The sequence below is a fragment of the Bombina bombina genome, chromosome 6, assembly GCF_027579735.1.
Source record: "Bombina bombina isolate aBomBom1 chromosome 6, aBomBom1.pri, whole genome shotgun sequence".
In the NCBI taxonomy this organism is placed as follows: domain Eukaryota; kingdom Metazoa; phylum Chordata; class Amphibia; order Anura; family Bombinatoridae; genus Bombina; species Bombina bombina.
The window spans coordinates 545,718,070-545,739,877 of record NC_069504.1 but is presented as its reverse complement, the minus strand read 5'-3'; positions in this window follow the sequence as shown (position 1 = coordinate 545,739,877).

Here is a 21,808-nt window from a genome sequence, read left to right as displayed (position 1 = left end):
AACTGTTCCTTTAGGGGAAGGGTCAGGCTTTTGTTCCTTATTCTGACGAAAGGAACGAAAACGATTAGCAGCCCTATATTTACCTTCAGACTTCTTGTCCTGAGGCAAAAAAGTTCCCTTCCCTCCAGTAACAGTTGAAATTATTGAATCCAACTGAGAACCAAATAATTTATTACCTTGGAAAGAAAGAGAAAGCAACGTTGACTTAGAAGTCATATCTGCATTCCAAGACTTAAGCCATAAAGCTTTTCTAGCTAAAATAGCTAAAGACATATACCTGACATCAATTCTAATGATATCAAAAATGGCATCACAAACAAAGTTATTAGCATGTTGAAGAAGTTTAACAATGCTATAAGCCTTATGGTCTGACATTTGTTGCGCTAAAGCCTCCAACCAGAAGGTAGAAGCTGCAGCAACATCAGCCAAAGAAATAGCAGGTCTGATTACCTGAACATAAATAAGCCTTCCTTAGAAAGGATTCAAGCTTCCTATCTAAAGGATCCTTAAAAGAAGTACTTTCTGCCATAGGAATAGTAGTAAGTTTAGCAAGAGTAGAGATAGCCCCATCAACTTTGGGGATTTTTTCCCAAAACTCTAATCTATCAGATGGCAAAGGGTACAATTTCTTAAACCTTGGAGAAGGAGTAAATGAAGTACCCAGACTATTCCATTCCCTAGAAATTACTTCTGAAATAGCATCAGGAACTGGAAAAACTTCTGGAATAACTACATAAGGTTTAAAAACTGAATTTAAACGCTTATTAGTTTTAATATGAAGAGGACTAGACTCCTCCATATCTAATGCAATCAATACTTCTCTAAGTAAAGAACGAATAAACTCCATCTTAAACAAATATGAAGATTTATCAGTGTCAATATCTGAGGCAGAATCTTCTGAACCAGATAGATCCTCATCAGAAATAGATAAGTCAGAATGATTGCGGTCATTTAAAAATTCATCTGAAATATGAGAAGTTTTAAAAGACCTTTTACGTTTACTAGAAGGAGGAATAACAGACAGAGCCTTCCGAATAGATTTAGAAACAAATTCTCTTACATTAACAGGAACATCCTGAACATTAGATGTTGAAGGAACAACAACAGGTAATGGATTATTACTAATGGAAATATTATCTGCGTTTGATAGTTTATCATGACAACTAACACAAACTACAGCCGGAGGAACAGTTACCAAAAATTTACAACAAATGCACTTAGCTTTGGTAGAACCGACATCAGGCAGCGTCTTTCCAGAAGTAGATTCTGATCCAGGGTCAGGTAGTGACATCTTGAAATATGTAATAGAAGAAACAACATATAAAGCAAAATTATCAAATTCCTTAAATGACAGTTTCAGGAATGGGAAAAAATGCAAAACAAAACAAGCTTCTAGAAACCAGAAGCAACAAAAAAGTGAGACAGAAATAATGTGAAAAAATTGGCGCCAAGTATAACGCCCACATTTTTGGCGCCAAGTATAACGCCCACATTTTTTGGCGCCAAGAATGACGCCCATATTTTTTGGCGCCAAAAACGTCCGTAACACACATACGTCAAAAATGACGCAGCCACGTGAAAACTTCCGGCATCAACTATGACGCCGGAAATGACGAAATTTTTGCACCAAAAATGACGCAATAAATTGAAGCATTTTCTGCACCCGCGAGCCTAACAGCCCGCAATTTAGAAAAAAAGTCAATTGAAAATTTTAAGGTAAGAAAAAATATAAATTCATATGCATTTTCCCAAAAAAATGAAACCGACAGTCTGAAAGAAGGAATACTGATTATCCTGAATCATGGCAAATATAAGTTTAACACATATTTAGAACATTACATATAAAGTGCCCAAACATAGCTTAGAGTGTCATGAATAAAATAAGACTTACTTGCCCTAAGACACTCATCTACATATAGTAGATAGCCAAACCAGTACTGAAATGAGAATCAGTAGAGGTAATGGTATATAAGAGTATATTGTCGATCTGAAAAGGGAGGTAGGAGAAGAAATCTCTACGACCGATAACAGAGAACCTATGAAATAGATCCCCTAGAGGAAGACCATTGTATTCAAATAGGCAATACTCTCTTCACATCCCTCTGACATTCACTGCACTCTGAAAGGAAAACCGGGCTTCAGCCTGCTGTGAAGCGCATATCAACGAAGAAATCTAGCACAAACTTACTTCACCACCTCCATGGGAGGCAAAGTTTGTAAAACTGAATTGTGGGTGTGGTGAGGGGTGTATTTATAGGCATTTTGAGGTTTGGGAAACTTTGCCCCTCCTGGTAGGAATGTATATTCCATACGTCACTAGCTCATGGACTCTTGCCAATTACATGAAAGAAAGCAGTGAGTGCTACATTGTTTTCTTGACTTTGAATACTATATATATATATATATATATATATATGGCATACAAAGAGAGAAGCGCTCTACCAGGAACGAACAACAGCTCAGTGGCTTGTTCTATGGCGATTTACCACCCGGAAGCAGCCTCTTTTAGACCAGTGTGCTTTTCACAGAAGAAAACTTTCCTGAAGTATATCAGTCTGATCCTGCCAAGTAAGGTCAGTCCAGCCCCGAAATACCAGGCAATTCTCCTCTGAACAAGGAACATGACAACCCCAGACGATCGTTTCGGCCTCCTATGGGCCTCGTCAGTGAGGTGCAGTCACATTCCTCTAAGCACACTGGGCAAGGAGTCCACGTCTGGTTTCCCCCATCACCCATAGGGAGACTTCCCCAGGGTCATAATAATTTGCATACAAAGAGAGAAGCGCTCTACCAGGAACGAACAACAGCTCAGTGGCTTGTTCTATGGCGATTTACCACCCGGAAGCAGCCTCTTTTAGACCAGTGTGCTTTTCACAGAAGAAAACTTTCCTGAAGTATATCAGTCTGATCCTGCCAAGTAAGGTCAGTCCAGCCCCGAAATACCAGGCAATTCTCCTCTGAACAAGGAACATGACAACCCCAGACGATCGTTTCGGCCTCCTATGGGCCTCGTCAGTGAGGTGCAGCCACATTCCTCTAAGCACACTGGGCAAGGAGTCCACGTCTGGTTTCCCCCATCACCCATAGGGAGACTTCCCCAGGGTCATAATAATTTGCATACAAAGAGAGAAGCGCTCTACCAGGAACGAACAACAGCTCAGTGGCTTGTTCTATGGCGATTTACCACCCGGAAGCAGCCTCTTTTAGACCAGTGTGCTTTTCACAGAAGAAAACTTTCCTGAAGTATATCAGTCTGATCCTGCCAAGTAAGGTCAGTCCAGCCCCGAAATACCAGGCAATTCTCCTCTGAACAAGGAACATGACAACCCCAGACGATCGTTTCGGCCTCCTATGGGCCTCGTCAGTGAGGTGCAGCCACATTCCTCTAAGCACACTGGGCAAGGAGTCCACGTCTGGTTTCCCCCATCACCCATAGGGAGACTTCCCCAGGGTCATAATAATTTGCATACAAAGAGAGAAGCGCTCTACCAGGAACGAACAACAGCTCAGTGGCTTGTTCTATGGCGATTTACCACCCGGAAGCAGCCTCTTTTAGACCAGTGTGCTTTTCACAGAAGAAAACTTTCCTGAAGTATATCAGTCTGATCCTGCCAAGTAAGGTCAGTCCAGCCCCGAAATACCAGGCAATTCTCCTCTGAACAAGGAACATGACAACCCCAGACGATCGTTTCGGCCTCCTATGGGCCTCGTCAGTGAGGTGCAGCCACATTCCTCTAAGCACACTGGGCAAGGAGTCCACGTCTGGTTTCCCCCATCACCCATAGGGAGACTTCCCCAGGGTCATAATAATTTGCATACAAAGAGAGAAGCGCTCTACCAGGAACGAACAACAGCTCAGTGGCTTGTTCTATGGCGATTTACCACCCGGAAGCAGCCTCTTTTAGACCAGTGTGCTTTTCACAGAAGAAAACTTTCCTGAAGTATATCAGTCTGATCCTGCCAAGTAAGGTCAGTCCAGCCCCGAAATACCAGGCAATTCTCCTCTGAACAAGGAACATGACAACCCCAGACGATCGTTTCGGCCTCCTATGGGCCTCGTCAGTGAGGTGCAGCCACATTCCTCTAAGCACACTGGGCAAGGAGTCCACGTCTGGTTTCCCCCATCACCCATAGGGAGACTTCCCCAGGGTCATAATAATTTGCATACAAAGAGAGAAGCGCTCTACCAGGAACGAACAACAGCTCAGTGGCTTGTTCTATGGCGATTTACCACCCGGAAGCAGCCTCTTTTAGACCAGTGTGCTTTTCACAGAAGAAAACTTTCCTGAAGTATATCAGTCTGATCCTGCCAAGTAAGGTCAGTCCAGCCCCGAAATACCAGGCAATTCTCCTCTGAACAAGGAACATGACAACCCCAGACGATCGTTTCGGCCTCCTATGGGCCTCGTCAGTGAGGTGCAGCCACATTCCTCTAAGCACACTGGGCAAGGAGTCCACGTCTGGTTTCCCCCATCACCCATAGGGAGACTTCCCCAGGGTCATAATAATTTGCATACAAAGAGAGAAGCGCTCTACCAGGAACGAACAACAGCTCAGTGGCTTGTTCTATGGCGATTTACCACCCGGAAGCAGCCTCTTTTAGACCAGTGTGCTTTTCACAGAAGAAAACTTTCCTGAAGTATATCAGTCTGATCCTGCCAAGTAAGGTCAGTCCAGCCCCGAAATACCAGGCAATTCTCCTCTGAACAAGGAACATGACAACCCCAGACGATCGTTTCGGCCTCCTATGGGCCTCGTCAGTGAGGTGCAGCCACATTCCTCTAAGCACACTGGGCAAGGAGTCCACGTCTGGTTTCCCCCATCACCCATAGGGAGACTTCCCCAGGGTCATAATAATTTGCATACAAAGAGAGAAGCGCTCTACCAGGAACGAACAACAGCTCAGTGTGAAGTCAGGATCAGACTGATATGCTTCAGGAAAGTTTTTCTCTGTGAAAGGCACATGTTGAGCAAAAAGAGGCTGCTTCTTGGGTGGTAACTAGCCATAGAACAAGCTATTATGCTATTGTTCGTTTCCAGGTTGAGCGCTTCTCTCTTTTTATTTATGCAAATTATGACATTTTGGGAAGTCTCCCTAAGTGTGATGCGGGAATCCAGACGTGGACCCGTTGCTCAGTGTGCCTAGAGAGATATGGCTGCACCTCACTGACGAGGCCCACAATAGGCCGAAACGTACGTCTGGGGTTTTGCTGTTTCTCTCGTTCAGAGAAGGATTGCCTGGTATTTCGGGGCTGGACTGTACTGTGAAGTCAGGATCAGACTGATATGCTTCAGGAAAGTTTTTCTCTGTGAAAGGCACATGTTGAGCAAAAAGAGGCTGCTTCTTGGGTGGTAACTAGCCATAGAACAAGCTATTATGCTATTGTTCGTTTCCAGGTTGAGCGCTTCTCTCTTTTTATTTATGCAAATTATGACATTTTGGGAAGTCTCCCTAAGTGTGATGCGGGAATCCAGACGTGGACCCGTTGCTCAGTGTGCCTAGAGAGATATGGCTGCACCTCACTGACGAGGCCCACAATAGGCCGAAACGTACGTCTGGGGTTTTGCTGTTTCTCTCGTTCAGAGAAGGATTGCCTGGTATTTCGGGGCTGGACTGTACTGTGAAGTCAGGATCAGACTGATATGCTTCAGGAAAGTTTTTCTCTGTGAAAGGCACATGTTGAGCAAAAAGAGGCTGCTTCTTGGGTGGTAACTAGCCATAGAACAAGCTATTATGCTATTGTTCGTTTCCAGGTTGAGCGCTTCTCTCTTTTTATTTATGCAAATTATGACATTTTGGGAAGTCTCCCTAAGTGTGATGCGGGAATCCAGACGTGGACCCGTTGCTCAGTGTGCCTAGAGAGATATGGCTGCACCTCACTGACGAGGCCCACAATAGGCCGAAACGTACGTCTGGGGTTTTGCTGTTTCTCTCGTTCAGAGAAGGATTGCCTGGTATTTCGGGGCTGGACTGTACTGTGAAGTCAGGATCAGACTGATATGCTTCAGGAAAGTTTTTCTCTGTGAAAGGCACATGTTGAGCAAAAAGAGGCTGCTTCTTGGGTGGTAACTAGCCATAGAACAAGCTATTATGCTATTGTTCGTTTCCAGGTTGAGCGCTTCTCTCTTTTTATTTATGCAAATTATGACATTTTGGGAAGTCTCCCTAAGTGTGATGCGGGAATCCAGACGTGGACCCGTTGCTCAGTGTGCCTAGAGAGATATGGCTGCACCTCACTGACGAGGCCCACAATAGGCCGAAACGTACGTCTGGGGTTTTGCTGTTTCTCTCGTTCAGAGAAGGATTGCCTGGTATTTCGGGGCTGGACTGTACTGTGAAGTCAGGATCAGACTGATATGCTTCAGGAAAGTTTTTCTCTGTGAAAGGCACATGTTGAGCAAAAAGAGGCTGCTTCTTGGGTGGTAACTAGCCATAGAACAAGCTATTATGCTATTGTTCGTTTCCAGGTTGAGCGCTTCTCTCTTTTTATTTATGCAAATTATGACATTTTGGGAAGTCTCCCTAAGTGTGATGCGGGAATCCAGACGTGGACCCGTTGCTCAGTGTGCCTAGAGAGATATGGCTGCACCTCACTGACGAGGCCCACAATAGGCCGAAACGTACGTCTGGGGTTTTGCTGTTTCTCTCGTTCAGAGAAGGATTGCCTGGTATTTCGGGGCTGGACTGTACTGTGAAGTCAGGATCAGACTGATATGCTTCAGGAAAGTTTTTCTCTGTGAAAGGCACATGTTGAGCAAAAAGAGGCTGCTTCTTGGGTGGTAACTAGCCATAGAACAAGCTATTATGCTATTGTTCGTTTCCAGGTTGAGCGCTTCTCTCTTTTTATTTATGCAAATTATGACATTTTGGGAAGTCTCCCTAAGTGTGATGTGGGAATCCAGACGTGGACCCGTTGCTCAGTGTGCCTAGAGAGATATGGCTGCACCTCACTGACGAGGCCCACAATAGGCCGAAACGTACGTCTGGGGTTTTGCTGTTTCTCTCGTTCAGAGAAGGATTGCCTGGTATTTCGGGGCTGGACTGTACTGTGAAGTCAGGATCAGACTGATATGCTTCAGGAAAGTTTTTCTCTGTGAAAGGCACATGTTGAGCAAAAAGAGGCTGCTTCTTGGGTGGTAACTAGCCATAGAACAAGCTATTATGCTATTGTTCGTTTCCAGGTTGAGCGCTTCTCTCTTTTTATTTATGCAAATTATGACATTTTGGGAAGTCTCCCTAAGTGTGATGCGGGAATCCAGACGTGGACCCGTTGCTCAGTGTGCCTAGAGAGATATGGCTGCACCTCACTGACGAGGCCCACAATAGGCCGAAACGTACGTCTGGGGTTTTGCTGTTTCTCTCGTTCAGAGAAGGATTGCCTGGTATTTCGGGGCTGGACTGTACTGTGAAGTCAGGATCAGACTGATATGCTTCAGGAAAGTTTTTCTCTGTGAAAGGCACATGTTGAGCAAAAAGAGGCTGCTTCTTGGGTGGTAACTAGCCATAGAACAAGCTATTATGCTATTGTTCGTTTCCAGGTTGAGCGCTTCTCTCTTTTTATTTATGCAAATTATGACATTTTGGGAAGTCTCCCTAAGTGTGATGCGGGAATCCAGACGTGGACCCGTTGCTCAGTGTGCCTAGAGAGATATGGCTGCACCTCACTGACGAGGCCCACAATAGGCCGAAACGTACGTCTGGGGTTTTGCTGTTTCTCTCGTTCAGAGAAGGATTGCCTGGTATTTCGGGGCTGGACTGTACTGTGAAGTCAGGATCAGACTGATATGCTTCAGGAAAGTTTTTCTCTGTGAAAGGCACATGTTGAGCAAAAAGAGGCTGCTTCTTGGGTGGTAACTAGCCATAGAACAAGCTATTATGCTATTGTTCGTTTCCAGGTTGAGCGCTTCTCTCTTTTTATTTATGCAAATTATGACATTTTGGGAAGTCTCCCTAAGTGTGATGCGGGAATCCAGACGTGGACCCGTTGCTCAGTGTGCCTAGAGAGATATGGCTGCACCTCACTGACGAGGCCCACAATAGGCCGAAACGTACGTCTGGGGTTTTGCTGTTTCTCTCGTTCAGAGAAGGATTGCCTGGTATTTCGGGGCTGGACTGTACTGTGAAGTCAGGATCAGACTGATATGCTTCAGGAAAGTTTTTCTCTGTGAAAGGCACATGTTGAGCAAAAAGAGGCTGCTTCTTGGGTGGTAACTAGCCATAGAACAAGCTATTATGCTATTGTTCGTTTCCAGGTTGAGCGCTTCTCTCTTTTTATTTATATATATATATATATATATATATATATATATATATATATATATATATACAGACCCGGACTGGCCATAGGGCATACCGGGCATTTGCCCGGTGGGCCGCCGGTCATCTTAGGCCCCCCACATACCGAGTGCCCAAATTATTTTGTTGTGAATAATATGATGATTATGTTTATGCAACATGTAATACCGGCCGGTATTATATGCTGCATAAACATAATCATTCAGGCATCAATCAGAGAGAGCAGAGCCAGCCAGAGGACCGTTTTTATTAGGAGGCCGGCCCATTGTTATTTCTCTGCGGCCATTTTGGGGAGGACTCAAGAGTCAAGCATGTCATTCATGCGCCAGCGCATGCAATTTCCTCTTGGTGCCGGGCGGGAAAAGAACCACAGGCTGAGGTGAGGCTCAGGTCAGGCAGGCGGCAGCTGCAGCAGAGAGACACGCACCACTCACAGCAGTCACAGCACTGAACACTGCGATAGAACAACAGGTGAGGTAGGTTGCGTTTTTGTTAAACAATAATTTGCTGGTCTGGCAAGCCTGGCAATGATCATTGATCTTATCTATGTATGTTAAATTAGGCTAGCAAGCCTACACAGCAGCTGCAGCAGGTGACTACAGGCGTTTGCAGAGGCTGCCTGACATTTTGGGGGGCTGCTGTGAGTGACAGTCAGACAGAGACACCACCAGAGAGTGTGGTAACAGGTTGGATGAGCATCAATTCGGGGGGAGGTGGGAGCCGCTGCAGAGTCTGATGAATTAAGCTGAATCTGATCCTTTTTGTACAGAGTTAGTATAAATGATCATTACTAACTAAACAGATTGTTTAGTTAGTGATGATCATTTATACTTACAAAGCCTACAGTGTCAGTCTACAAGTACCACGGCGCGCAGGCTCTATGAGAAAGGAGGGACAGAACTAGCGCTGCATGCAGGAACTGAGCGTGTTAGTGTCCATATGATGTCAGTCCTCCTGCCTGCTGTAATACAGACACGCTGTGCTGAGCCGATGGCTACTAGCAACACTGCAGCTTTACCAGTGTTTGTAGCATCAGTTCAGGGCCAGGCTTCTCAAAAAATGTGCTGATGCTTTTCTTCCCTTGTTCAGTGCAGAGAGCTGTCAGTTACAGTGAGACAGCACAGTGCTACCGGGTCCTAGCAGACAGGAGTGCCATGAGATGGCTCTTTAAGCTCAGTCCCTGCATCCAGCGTGAGTGTTTTTTCCCTGCCTAACACAGAGCTGTCTCTGAGATCTCTCCCATCTCCCATCCAGCTGAGTATGAAATCGACATCTCTCTCCTCCCTCTTGTTGACTCCTCCTCTTCACTCTGCCTATCCAGAAGATAGACACAAAATCTGGAGTAGAGCCTGGTAAGAATCACTTTGACACTTTCACATATAAGGGGATAGCAGTCTTTAATATGCACTATGCTTTTAATGTAGGGATTGCATTTTGCTTCTTTATTGACTTGGGGAATGCCCCCTTTCCCCCCACACCCCTACCACCTGTTATCTACTGTGTGTTGCCTTTATTTATAATTTCTGTGTTGTGAGGTGAAGCAGCTGAACACCCCCAGATCCATATGCAGCTCACTAATGAGCTTTTCAAGCTGTGTCTCCTAGTTCTACATATAAGAGAGTTCTGTAGGTGCTATGTTGACTGTGATGAAAAGGGTTAACTAGAGGTGCTGTGTTTAAAGGTTTTACTTGAGTGTTAATCCTTGTGGTGCTATGTATAAAGTCCTAGAGGTGATATATAATAAAAGGATGTCCTTCAGATGCTGTGTGTGTGTATATATATATATATATATATATATATATATATATATATATATATATATATACACACACTTATTTTGTATCATTATAACTTACTGTCTATATTAAAAAAAATACCTGATAGGACTACATTCTATTTTTAAACAGTCATATTATTATTATACATATTCCTTAGTGTTTTGCTTCTGTATTTTCTTAAATGTAAAACTTGAAAGGGGTCAGAGTTGTTATACCTCTGCCACTAGGTTGTACTTGCCCCCCCAGACCAAACTTTTCCAGTCCCCCTATATATATACTGTGTGTATGTGTGTGTGTATATATATATATATGTGTGTATGCTGTGTAGTGTGTCTGCATGTACTTTATGTGAATGCTGTGTAGTGTGTTGTGTGCCTGCATGTATGTGAATGCTGTGTAGTGTGTTGTGTGCCTGCATGTATGTGAATGCTGTGTAGTGTGTTGTGTGCCTGCATGTATGTGAATGCTGTGTAGTGTGTTGTGTGCCTGCATGTATGTGAATGCTGTGTAGTGTGTTGTGTGCCTGCATGTATGTGAATGCTGTGTAGTGTGTTGTGTGCCTGCATGTATGTGAATGCTGTGTAGTGTGTGTTGTGTGCCTGCATGTATGTGAATGCTGTGTAGTGTGTTGTGTGCCTGCATGTATGTGAATGCTGTGTAGTGTGTTGTGTGCCTGCATGTATGTGAATGCTGTGTAGTGTGTGTTGTGTGCCTGCATGTATGTGAATGCTGTGTATATATATATTATTCTGATGAAAGGGTGTATGCCCCGAAACGTCACTTGAATACAGGACATATTTTGCTGTCAAGCCCAGTAAGTGCTGTTTTCTTCTGTTTATATTTGAAATTTCACTCAGCACCCTGGCCAAGGAAACAAGTTTGTGAGAGTGCACCTGTCTCTACCATAAAGACTTATGTTTATTCTTACAAACCCACTGTTTTTCAGCATTATCACCAATTTGTTAACTTGGGACAAGTTATGACAGTTGTCATGTACATCTGTTTTGATAATTCATCTCTCTTTTTATTTAGCACTTGAATTGCTGTTGCTGCCTAAGCTACAACATGAATGTGGCGTGTTTTTGACATTTTCAAGGGACAGTCAAGTCCAAAAAAACTTTCATGGTTTAAATAGGAAATGTAATTTTAAACAACTTTCTAATTTACTTTTATCATCAATTTTCTTTGTTCTCTTGGTATTCTTAGTTGAAAGCAAATTCTAGGAGGTTCATATGCTAATTTCTTAGACCTTAAAAACTGCCTCTAATCTGAATGCATTTTGACCACTAGAGGGCATTAGTTCATGTGTTTCATATAGATAACATTGATGTCATGCATGTGAAGTTATCCTGGAGTAAGCACCGATTGGCTAAAATGCAAGTCTGTCAACAAAACTGAAATAAGGGGGTAGTCTGCAGAGGCTTAGATACAAGATAATCACAGAGGTAAAACGTGCATTTCTTTAACATTGTTGGTTATGCAAAACTTGGGAATGGGTAATAAAGGGATTATCTTTATTGACTGTCCCTTTAATAAAGACAAATATATGAAAACAAGAGGTAACCTTGAAATTAAGCCCATAAGACAATGGGTTATTTAGCCCCAGACTCATTTTCTTTTCTTATTTAATTTGTTTGGTACATTTTAAAATATATGCTTTTTATTTATTTAACCTAGGGATTAGCACCTTCTGCATGTGCCTGGCACAGATCTCTAAACCGAGAAAGTGATCAGAAACCATGCAAACTTGACTAATCAGTTTTATTGTAAACTAGATTGCATTGAATAATGGATGTCTGCCCCCATGTGGAAAGTAATGAGAATTACAAAGAACTGTAAATAGATTTTTATAATGCATTTTGGACTCTCACATTATCTCTTGAATATAAATTTCAATCAAATAAAATTAAAAAAAATTCTGACCTGTTAGTGCAGCATTCTTGTAATTTTTTTCTTATCCTGCTTGAGTTAAAATAAAAACCAACAAGTAGTTCTGCAGTTTGTAGATTTTTTGCTGGTGGCAGCTGACAAAATATCCAGAATTCTAACAAAATTAGTAGCTATTAATTAACCATGTGGACTAGCGCAGTTAAAGGGACAGTCTACACCAGAATATTTATTGTTTAAAAAGATAGATAATCCCTTTATTACCCATTCCTTAGTTTTGCATAACCAACACAGTTGTATTAATACACTTTTAACCTCTGTGATTACCTTGTATCTAAGCCTCTGCATTTTAGCCAATCAGTGCTGGCTCCTAGGAACGCCACGTGCATGAGCACAGTGTTATCTATATGAAACACATGAACTAACACCCTCTAGTGGTGAAAAACTGTCAAAATGCCCTGAGCTAAGAGGCCTTCAAGGGCTTAGAAATTAGCATATGAACCTCCTAGATTTAGCTTTCAACTAATACCAAGAGAACAAAGCAAAATTGGTGAAAGAAGTAAATTGGAAAATTGTTTAAAATGAAATGCCCTATCTGAATAATGCAAGTTTGTTTTGGACTAGACTGTCCCTTTAACTCTATTAATCCCTATATGTAAACATTAGGAAAGAGCAATACCATGAGAAGGTCCAAACAGACGGGGACCCTCCTTCCTTTTAGGAAACGACTAAAGAATGTAACTTATATACCCACTATCCAACCCCCTCACCTTTTCTCTCTCTTATTCTTGAATCTGTACAACCTACTGTATACAAATGTAAGCAATTACAAACTGTTTATTTGTACAATTTAAAGATGTTGTTGATGTATTAACTGAACACAAATATGTACAGGTGGCCCTCGTTTTACAACGGTTTAATTTACACCGTTTCAGAATAACAACCTTTTTTTTCAGTCATGTGACTGCTATTGAAAAGCATTGAGAAGCAGTGCATTTATTAAAATAGCCAGTAGGTGGAGCTGTCCGGTTGTGTTGCAGCAAAGCCAAGCAAGCTGAAATTAATCAGTTTAACCAGACCTGAGCTATCGAGCAGATTTCAAAGGAACAAGATCTTCCTGTCTATAAATCAGTCCAGATTGGAATGCATAGAAAGAACTGTTGCAGAAAAATGCAAGTGAAGTCTGTGTTGTGTGATTATTTTATTAGGTTTATAATGCTGTTTAGTATTTAAAGTCTTCATTTCAAAGCTTTAAAAATAATGTATTAGGTGTTACTTATGACAATTTTGAGAGGGGCCTGGAACCTATCTCCCTCACTTCCCATTGACTTACATTATAAACTGGGTTTCAATTTACAACCATTCCTTCTGGAACCTAATCCCGGCGTAAACTGAGGGCTACCTGTACTTAATATCAATAAAAAAATATTTAATTTGCTTCTTTCTTTTGTTATCTCTTGCTGAAAGGTTTATCTAGGAAATAACCCAAGTTCTAGCTGCTGATTGGTCAGAAACCAGTAGTGCATTGCTGCCCCTTCAACAAAGCATACCAAGAAAATGAAGGACATTTGGTAATAGAAGTAAACTGGAAAGTTGTTTAAAATTGTATGTTCTACCTAGCTCATGTCCCTTTAAAAAAATAAGCTAGAAAACAATTGGGGTAAAATAAGAGATATTCTGATAGTGTAGTATAGCCACATGAGAAACCTCAGTTTAACAAAATCCTATATAATTAGACCTGAGGTTATGAGGTAATAGAAGCACCTGGTGGGGTAGGCACCTATCTCTTTGCTAAAGATGGCTCAGCTGCACCACAAAAATTGCAAGAGAAAATGTTGCCTCCTCCAGTTTATCATTGTCTAATTAATATGAGAGAAATACAGGCAAAAAGAATCCCTTTAAGATATTCAATGTGCTTGACATACACTTCTTGCACTTGTTGAAGTATCCAGGAAAATGTATCATGAACTCTGCAAGCAGCGTTCCCAAAAGCAAAGTGTGTATTGTCCTCAGACAACAAGCAAATCAATAGCATGCATTGTACTGCATATGTGACATTTGTTAGCTTGATGTGTAATCTGCCAAGTGCTGTCACATTGCCCTAAGCATTTCAGAAATCAGTTTTGCTCTGAGTGCAATCATGGTATGATAACAATGGTAATAAGGAAATTTCTCATTTTGCATCTGGTTAAACAGGATAAATTACAGGCCATGAAACCTTATATGAGTATTCAAAAGGTAGGGATTACACACATTACACCTATGGAGTGGAGAAAAGTAACCATAGTAAAGTTCTCTAAGCCTTTAATAGTAATATATTAAAGGGACATTCATGAATGGGGAGAAAATACTGTAGCAATCTGATATCCAGAAGACGACCCACATCGGCAAACCATCTGTAATGTAATAATTCTTAACAAAATGGAGCTGCTAGCACAGCCAATATCCAATAAAGCAAGTTACAATGCAACCAAACAAAAGATGTAGTCACACAAACACAATGTCTCTAACTATATGAAAGCTTCAATAGTAGCTCAATACAACTAAAAATTAAACACAGACCTTGCTAAGATACTAACACTTGCTAAGATAAAAATTATTAAAAATACAATTTTTTTTTTAAACAAAATGTTTTTTGAAGAAAAAAAATGTATCCAAAAGATAGTTTCTATTTAAGATACATTATTATATAATGGTTATTCAAGCTGAAATATAGATTAAAGGGACATAATACTCATATGCTAAATCACTTGAAACTGATGCAGTATAAAAGCTGACAGGAAAATATCACCTGAGCATCTCTATGTAAAAAAGGAAGATATTTTACCTCACAATCTCCTCAGCTCAGCAGTAAGTTCTGTGTAAAAAGTTATACTTCACCTGCTCCCAGCTGCAGGTAAAAATTAAAAAAAATGAAGAAATGAACAGCAGCCAATCAGCATCAGCAGTGCTGAGGTCATGAACTCTTACTGTGATCTCATGAGATTTTACTTAACTCTCATGAGATTTCATAGTAAGCTTCCTTTACCTGATTGGTGAAATAATGAGAGTTCACAAGGCTCATCCTTTCAGCTGTCCCAGGACAGACACACTAAAATGCTGCTTAGAAATCCTTTACAATGGGAGGTGGCTACTGAGGAACGTTTGAGGTAAAATATCTTTCTTTTTTACATAGAGATGTTCAGGAGATATTTTCTAGTCAGCTTTTTACAGCTATGCTGCATCACTTTCAAGTGTTTAAACATTTGGGTATTATGGCCCTTTAATTATTATATTGCAAGATGCTGTATATTCATGACTGTAATGTTTATGTTTACATTTTTGTCAAATACCATTTATCCAATAACCATGTCATGCTCTCTCAGATGTTTCGGATTATTATTATAGATTATTTTGGGCAATTTTTCTATCTTGAAGATATTATCACATATTATTGGTTTTGTATTTCTCAAAACTGTGAATTTCTGTCTGCAGAAATAACAAGCCCGCCCCTTCTTTACAGCAAAATGTTATAAAATGAACATACAGAGTTAAGAAATAGACCTTAAATGGACACAATCATGAAAGAAAACTTTTGGGTTTTAGATAGATCAATTATGAGGATTTATTTCGATTATCAAATTTGCTTCAATCTCTTGGTATCCTATTGTTGAAGGAGAGCAATGGTCTACTGGGGCCTAGCTGATCACATTGGGTTAAACAGTGAAAAGCAGCTAGCTCACAGTACTGCATTGCTTCTGAGACTACCTGTGTATGCTTTTCAACAATGAATAAAGAAAACAAAGCAAATTAGATATGAGGTAATTTGGGAAATTGTTAAAAATCGCATTTTCTTTCTGAATCATGAACGTTTAATTTTTACTTTACTGTCCCTTTAATGCCATTGTTGCCCTTAAAATCTATGTACACAGAATCAACCCATACAAAGTTTCAAGAAGCTCAATAAATAGAATATTGTTTAGAGTGGAATAGATCTGCACAAGGACCTAAGTGTGAGGAGGGAGGGGCAAGCATTAAAAATGAAATGTTATTGTTTATTTAAATAAAACTATGGAAATTATTATTAAGGCAATGATTATTTTTCTTTAGTTAAAAGTACAGCTGAAAAAACAGAATTTATGCTTACCTGATAAATTACTTTCTCCAACGTGTGTCCGGTCCACGGCGTCATCCATAACTTGTGGGAATATTCTCTTCCCCAACAGGAAATGGCAAAGAGCACAGCAAAAGCTGTCCATATAGTCCCTCCTAGGCTCCGCCCACCCCAGTCATTCGACCGACGGACAGGAGAAAAAACAGGAGAAACCATAAGGTGCCGTGGTGACTGTAGTTAAAGAAAGAAATTCATCAAACCTGATTAAAAAACCAGGGCGGGCCGTGGACCGGACACACCGTAGGAGAAAGTAATTTATCAGGTAAGCATAAATTCTGTTTTCTCCAACATTGGTGTGTCCGGTCCACGGCGTCATCCATAACTTGTGGGAACCAATACCAAAGCTTTAGGACACGGATGAAGGGAGGGAGCCAATCAGGTTACCTAAACAGAAGGCACCACGGCTTGCAAAACCTTTCTCCCAAAAATAGCCTCAGAGGAAGCAAAAGTATCAAATTTGTAGAATTTGGCAAAAGTGTGCAGGGAAGACCAAGTCGCTGCCTTACATATCTGATCAACAGAAGCCTCGTTCTTGAAGGCCCATGTGGAAGCCACAGCCCTAGTAGAGTGAGCTGTGATGCGTTCAGGAGGCTGCCGTCCGGCAGTCTCGTAAGCCAATCGGATGATGCGTTTCAGCCAAAAGGAAAGAGAGGTAGCAGTAGCTTTTTGACCTCTCCTCTTGCCAGAATAGACGACAAACAGAGAAGACGTTTGTCTGAAATCCTTTGTTGCTTCTAAATAGAACTTTAAAGCACGAACTACATCTAAATTGTGTAACAAACGTTCCTTCTTTGAAACTGGATTCGGACACAAAGAAGGCACAACTATTTCCTGGTTAATATTCTTGTTGGAAACAAACCAGGTTTAGTACGCAAAACAACCTTATCTGAATGGAACACCAGATAGGGCGGATTACACTGCAAAGCAGATAACTCAGAAACTCTTCTAGCAGAAGAAATAGCAACCAAAAACAGAACTTTCCAAGATAACATCTTGATATCTATGGAATGTAGAGGTTCAAACGGAACCCCTTGAAGAACTGAAAGAACTAAATTCAGACTCCAGGGAGGAGTCAAAGGTCTGTAAACAGGCTTGATCCTGACCAAAGCCTGAACAAAAGCTTGAACATCAGGCACAGCTGCCAGTCGTTTGTGTAACAAGACAGATAAAGCAGAAATCTGTCCCTTTAGAGAACTCGCTGATAATCCCTTATCCAAACCTTCTTGGAGAAAGGAAAGGATCCTAGGAATTTTGATCTTACTCCATGAGAATCCCTTGGATTCACACCAACAGATATATCTTTTCCATATTTTATGGTAAATTTTTCTAGTTACAGGTTTTCTGGCTTGTACCAGAGTATCTATTACAGAATCCGAAAACCCACGCTTAGATAAAATCAAGCGTTCAATTTCCAAGCCGTTAGCTGGAGGGAAACTAGATTTGGATGTTCGAATGGACCTTGTACTAGAAGATCCTGTCTCAAAGGTAGCTTCCATGGTGGAGCCGATGACATATTCACCAGGTCTGCATACCAAGTCCTGCGTGGCCACGCAGGAGCTATCAAGATCACCGAGGCCCTCTCCTGCTTGATCCTGGCTACCAGCCTGGGAATGAGAGGAAATGGTGGAAACACATAAGCTAGGTTGAAGGTCCAAGGCGCTACTAATGCATCCACTAGAGTCGCCTTGGGATCCCTGGATCTGGACCCGTAGCAAGGAACCTTGAAGTTCTGATGAGACGCCATCAGATCCATGTCTGGAATGCCCCATAATTGAGTCAACTGGGCAAATATCTCCGGGTGGAGTTCCCACTGCCCCGGATGGAATGTCCACTCCTGGGATGTGGATCTCAGATAGGTGGCAGGAGTGATCCTCCGCCCATTTTATGATTTTGGTCACTTCTCTAATCGCCAGGGAACTCCTTGTTCCCCCCTGATGGTTGATGTAAGCAACAGTCGTCATGTTGTCTGATTGGAATCTTATGAATCTGGCCTTTGCTAGTTGAGGCCAAGCCCTGAGAGTATTGAATATCGCTCTCAGTTCCAGAATGTTTATCGGGAGAAGAGACTCTTCCCGAGACCATAGCCCCTGAGCTTTCAGGGAGTCCCAGCCCACTAGACTGGCATCGGTCGTGACGATGACCCACTCTGGTCTGCGGAAGCTCATTCCCTGGGACAGGTGGTCCTGGGTTAGCCACCAACGGAGTGAGTCTCTGGTCTTCTGATCTACTTGAATCACTGGAGACAAGTCTGTATAGTCCCCATTCCACTGTTTCAGCATGCACAGTTGTAATGGTCTTAGATGAATTTGCGCAAAAGGAACTATGTCCATTGCTGCAACCATCAACCCTACTACTTCCATGCACTGAGCTATGGAAGGTCGTGGAACAGAGTGAAGAACTTGACAAGCGTTTAGAAGTTTTGACTTTCTGACATCTGTCAGGAAAATCTTCATTTCTAAAGAATCTATTATTGTCCCCAAGAAAGGAACTCTTGTCGACAGAGACAGGGAACTTTTTTTTATGTTCACTTTCCATCCGTGAGATCTGAGAAAGGCCAGAACGATGTCTGTGTGAGCCTTTGCCTTTGAAAGAGACGACGCTTGTATCAGAATGTCGTCCAAGTAAGGTGCCACTGCAATGCCCCTTGGTCTTAGAACCGCTAGAAGGGACACGAGCACCTTTGTGAAAATCCTTGGAGCAGTGGCTAGCCCGAATGGGAGAGCCACAAACTGGTAAATGTTTGTCCAGAAAGGCGAACCTTAGGAACTAATGATGATCTTTGTGGATAGGAATATGTAGATACGCATCCTTTAGATCCACGGTAGTCATAAATTGACCCTCCTGGATTGTAGGTAAAATCTTTCGAATAGTTTCCATTTTGAACGATGGCACTCTGAGAAATTTGTTTAGGATCTTTAAATCCAGAATTGGTCTGAAAGTTCCCTCTTTTTTGGGAACTACAAACAGATTTGAGTAAAACCCCATTCCTTGTTCCACGGTTGGAACTGGGTGTATCACTCCCATTTTTAACAGGTCTTCTACACAATGTAAGAATGCCTGTCTCTTTATTTGGTTTGAAGATAAGTGAGACATGTGGAACCTTCCCCTTGGGGGTAGTTCCTTGAATTCTAGAAGATAACCCTGAGAAACTATTTCTAGTGCCCAGGGATCCTGAACATCTCTTGCCCAAGCCTGAGCGAAGAGAGAGAGTCTGCCCCCTACTAGATCCGGTCCCGGATCGGGGGCTACTCCTTCATGCTGTTTTGGTAGCAGCAGCAGGCTTCTTGGCCTGCTTACCCTTGTTCCAGCCTTGCATCGGTTTCCAAGCTGGTTTGGTTTGTGAAGCATTACCCTCTTGTCTAGAGGCTGCAGAGTTGGAGGCCGGTCCGTTCCTGAAATTGCGAAAGGAACGAAAATTAGACTTATTCTTGGCCTTGAAAGGCCTATCTTGTGGGAAGGCGTGGCCCTTACCCCCAGTGATGTCTGAGATAATCTCTTTCAATTCTGGCCCAAAAAGGGTTTTACCCTTGAAAGGGATATTAAGCAATTTTGTCTTGGAAGATACATCCGCTGACAAAGACTTTAGCCAGAGCGCTCTGCGCGCCACAATTGCAAACCCTGAATTTTTCGCCGCTAATCTAGCTAACTGCAAAGCGGCATCTAAAATAAAGGAATTAGCTAACTTAAGTGCGTGAATTCTGTCCATAACCTCCTCATACGGAGTCTCTCTACTGAGCGACTTTTCTAGTTCCTCGAACCAGAACCACGCTGCTGTAGTGACAGGAATAATGCACGAAATAGGTTGCAGGAGGTAACCTTGCTGTACAAAAATCTTTTTAAGCAAACCCTCCAATTTTTTATCCATAGGATCTTTGAAAGCACAATTATCCTCGATAGGAATAGTAGTGCGCTTGGCTAGTGTAGAAACTGCCCCCTCGACCTTAGGGACTGTCTGCCATAAGTCCTTTCTGGGGTCGACCATAGGAAATAATTTCTTAAATATAGGAGGGGGGACAAAAGGTATGCCGGGCTTCTCCCACTCCTTATTCACTATGTCCGCCACCCGCTTGGGTATAGGAAAAGCGTCGGGGTGCACCGGAACCTCAAGGAACTTGTCCATCTTGCACAATTTTTCTGGAATGACCAGGTTGTCACAATCATCCAGAGTAGATAGCACCTCCTTAAGCAGTGCGCGGAGATGCTCTAATTTAAATTTAAATGTCACAACATCAGGTTTTGCCTGCTGAAAACCTCCCTCATGGCCACTTCAGATTGGTGTGAGGGTATGACAGAGCAATTATCAGCGCCCTCCTGCTCTACAGTGTTTAAAACAGAGCAATCGCGCTTTCTCTAAAATGCAGGCATTTTGGATAAAATATTTGCTATGGAGTTATCCATTACTGCCGTCAATTGTTGCATAGTAACAAGCATTGGCACGCTAGAAGTACTAGGGGTCTCCTGCGTGGGCAAAACTGGTGTAGACACAGGAGGAGATGATGTAGAACTATGTCTACTCCCTTCATCTGATGAATCATCTTGGGCAACTTTACTATCTGTGGCAGTACTGTCCTTACTTTGTTTGGACGCTATGGCACAATTATCACACAATTTTGAAGGGGGAGACACATTGACTTCCATACATACAGAACATAGTTTATCTGAAGGCACAGACATGTTAAACAGGCTTAAACTTGTCAATAAAGTACAAAAACAGTTTTAAAACAAAACCGTTACTGTCTCTTTAAATTTTAAACAGGGCACACTTTATTACTGAATATGTGAAAAACTATGAAGGAATTGTTCAAATTTAACCAAAATTTCACCAGTGTCTTAAAGCATTCAAAGCATTGCACCCCACATTTCAGACCTTTAACCCTTAAAATGAGGAAACCGGAGCCGTTTACAGTTTTAACCCCTCTACAGTCCCAGCTACAGCCTTTCCTGTGACTTTACCAAACCCAGGGGGGTATACGATACCAAATGAAGCCTTCTAGGAACCTTTTCAACTACTTCCAGACCCACACACATGCAGCTGCATGTTCTGCTCTCAAAAGTAACTGCGTAGTAATGGCGCAAAAATGAGGCTCTGCCTACTACAGAGAAGGCCCTTCCTGACTGGGAAGGTGTCTAAACCAGTGCCTGACGTAAAAAAACGTTCCCCAAAGTTTATAAAGTGTGAATTTCAACATCAAGCTGTATAAAATGCCCAAATAAAGCAATCGATCTAGCCCATAAAAGTGTCTACCAGTTTTATAGCCCATATTAAGCCCTTTATTCTGTTTGAGACTAAGAAAATGGCTTACCGGTCCCCATGAGGGGAAAAATGACAGCCTTCCAGCATTACACAGTCTTGTTAGAAATATGGCTAGTCATACCTTAAGTAGAAAAGTCTGCCAACTGCTCCCCCCAACTGAAGTTATCTCATCTCAACAGTCCTATGTGGAAACAGCAAACGATTTTAGTTACTGCTGCTAAAATCATATTCCTCTCACAAACAGAACTCTTCATCTTTTTCTGTTTCAGAGTAAATAGTACATACCAGCACTATTTTAAAATAACAAACTCTTGATAGTAGAATAAAAAACTACAACTAAACACCACATACTCTTCACCATCTCCGTGGAGATGCTGCTTGTTCAGCGGCAAAGAGAATGACTGGGGTGGGCGGAGTCTAGGAGGGACTATATGGACAGC